Consider the following 3,155-nt stretch of genomic DNA (forward strand, 5'->3'; position numbering starts at 1 on the left):
TGAGGAAATGGTCTTTAGTGTGGATAGAAAATGTTTTAGATCTTTGAGTTCAGCTCATGAAAAATGGGAGCAAAAACAAAAGTGGTGCGTTTATATTTTTGTTCAGTGTAATTTTATAACCCACCTGGCACCGGGGTGGAGGAGGTTTAGATGTTTATTTACAACAGATAATTCAGTGTATATAAGAGCTGCTGTTTCTCTTGTTCAGCAGCTCCACACAGAAGACTGAAGCTACAGGCTGACACTGAGGAGAAAGAAGATAATCCTGCACAAGGTTTGCTTCATCTCTTCACTTCTTTTCCTCTGCTCTGTTGTCTCTCATCATCATCTATGCATCTTCTAATGGACTCTATACTCATGCAGTCCTCACATGGGCTCTCTTCAGAAGCATCACTCACATGTCTGTTTCCTTTCATTGAAGATCATTTTTACCCTCTGCATCATCTCAACCATGAAGATGCTGGCTGTGTCTCTGTTTGTCTGTGCCATGATGGCTCTGACCAGAGCTGCTGGTGAGTATTATGAAGAGATAATTTTGTGTATAAAAAACGAAGGGATTTTATTGACTTGTCTTGAGATTAACCAAGTCAGTATGTCATATATGACACGTCATGCTTTCCAAATCTTACAGAAGTGAAGCCCAATCAGGATCCTGCAGGTCAGTGGGTCTAAGGCAAAAAAAAAAACTGTTTAAATGTCAAGTATCTATCTTACTAACTAGGCATTAAAGCAAATTAAGGTGTTTCCCAAAATGCCAAAGTAGGTTATACCCGTAAAGTAAACTCTAAACCTGGCAGTCTGAAGAGGCCAGAATAGAGATGATGTGGTAGTATGATATGATGTTTTCATTTTGAATTTTTTTAAAACCTTTTTATCAACTTGGTCTTGTTTTTTCTTTTTTCTTTTTTGGCAACACCATAATCTAATCCTGTCAATCATATTGTACACCATAAATTCTCTTTGTTTGTTTTCAACTAAGCACCACGAGATCAAGAGGTCGACATGTTGTCCCAGCGATTGGTCTGAGATCCATGGTCGTTGTTTCCGCTATGTTCCAACAGCCATGTCTTGGGCTAAAGCTGAGGTAATCTAAATGACTTTGATTCCATGTTAAATTTGTTTTGTTTGTGCTGACGAGCACTCTTCATTTATTGGCATCTTCCTCTGACTTATCTCTACTGTAGAAAAACTGTCAGTCCATTGGTGGAAACCTTGCATCAGTACATAGCCTAAAGGAGTAGCAGGAGATTCAGAGGCTGATAGTGGCCGCCGGTCATCACCATCAATTGTCATGGATTGGCGGCACTGATGCACCAGGGGTATTTTTATTCATTAGTACACAAGATCTGATTTGACATGCATTTGATTCAAACTGTTTGTACTGACGTCATATTGTCTCCAGGAGGGTGTTTGGCTGTGGAGTGATGGTTCAGAATTTACCTATCTGCACTGGTCTGATGGACAGCCCGACGATCTAGGCCGAAAACAGCACTGTATACAAATGAACTTTGGAGGTAAATCAAATCTAAAAAATATCAACTGGGAGATTAAAGTTGTGATATTTAACTGGAGGTCACCATGGGGACAGCAGTAACATCCTATGAGGTCAGTAACAGGGCAGGCAATGTTTTACAAAAGCCAAAAGTATTTCTTCTTTCACGTCTTTCATGCAATGTCAATGTCAGGCAAGTTCTCCTCAGCGATGACACAGGATTCACATACTGTACTGTATTTATGCAAAATAACTGCTTTAGAAATTTAACAACTGACTACTAGTAACCTATGTTCAGTGTCAGAATGCAACGATATCTTTAATTACGGCCCAGCGACCAACTGTGATTGTGTCTTGAGTTTAGCTGGCAACAATAAAAACACACAGGTCAATTCAGTATGAAGCCAAATAAAGACGAACACTGACTCATCAATTTGTAGATCTAGGCTACTTTAGGGTGTTTTCACATGTAGTAGTTTTTAAATAAACCAAACTCAGTCCTCTTAAAGTGCACCAAAAAGTGGACCAATGGGGTCTCGTCTCACCATAGTGTGGTTATGAAGTGCCTCACTTTCACATGAACTTTAAATTGGACGAAAACCTTAGTGTCTTTGTGCTGTAGACTGTTGCCGTTTGATGTATTCGACATTCCACACCTGCAAAGATGCAGTATCTTTCATGGATCAAACTACTCCTCATCCTTCGTCTTTGCAAGCGTTACAGGCCGACGTGGTTTCGTCTTTTTTTTCCCAAGCATCCCAGTGCAAAGGCATGTGATCTAGAGGGCTAAATAGCAAAGCAAACATGGAGATCCTGTTCACAGTGCACAGGTGGTGTGAGTACAGTTCTGAGTTGATCTGCATTTGCAAATTTGATCGTGATCGATCTCGGGTTTCATCTTCAATAAATACAACAGTAAAAACATTGAATGACTGTTGCAGAAAAAAACCCCCAACCAATATAAGAATGAATGACGAATAAATTCAAAACTGTTTGTGGATATTTTAAGGATTATTATTTCATATATAAGTGGTGCAAATGATAAACTGAGACATAAATCCATATTTTTTTGGATCAATAGCATCATCCCCAGCAAGCATTTTTTGGTTTAAAAAACCTCTAATAGCTGTCTACATGAAGACCTGATGTCTAGGCTAAATCACGGCTGAATTTGGGCTGTCAGTGAAAATTTGGTAGACGTCTAACCATAGCCAAAGTGTAGACGTCATCAATTATATGGCTATGTATAGACCATGTCCAAAAAAATATCATACCGCACGCCATCTGCAATGGCGAAAATTACATTTAATCATTTTCAAAATTAAATCGGCTAGATTTGGGTTACATGTAGCTACACTAAATCAGAGCTAAATATAGCCAATACGTTTAAATCACGACTATTGCTTGCTGGGTCAAGTCCGTATTTCATTATTTGCATTAGTGTCTTATGAATGCTTAAAACAGTAACCATAATGCCGACAGTACAACAGACGGTGGCAGACACAGTGTGTGCTGAGGTTTGTGTACAGAACAAGAATAAACGCCGCTGTTCTTTTTGTATTTACAGCAAAAAAGCGCTGGGATGACCTCAACTGTTTGAATCGTCTCCCGTTTGTCTGTGCTAGGAAAATGTGATGATTCCTGGGCCCACACGGAGATATGA

At 39.4% G+C, this 3,155-nt stretch overlaps 1 pseudogene; it reads left to right on the forward strand.

Moving 5' to 3' along the window:
• The first annotated feature begins 214 nt into the window (after positions 1–214).
• Positions 215–3,155, forward strand: LOC125884300 (ladderlectin-like; annotated as a pseudogene).

The sequence above is a fragment of the Epinephelus fuscoguttatus genome, linkage group LG23 (assembly GCF_011397635.1).
Source record: "Epinephelus fuscoguttatus linkage group LG23, E.fuscoguttatus.final_Chr_v1".
NCBI lineage: Eukaryota > Metazoa > Chordata > Actinopteri > Perciformes > Serranidae > Epinephelus > Epinephelus fuscoguttatus.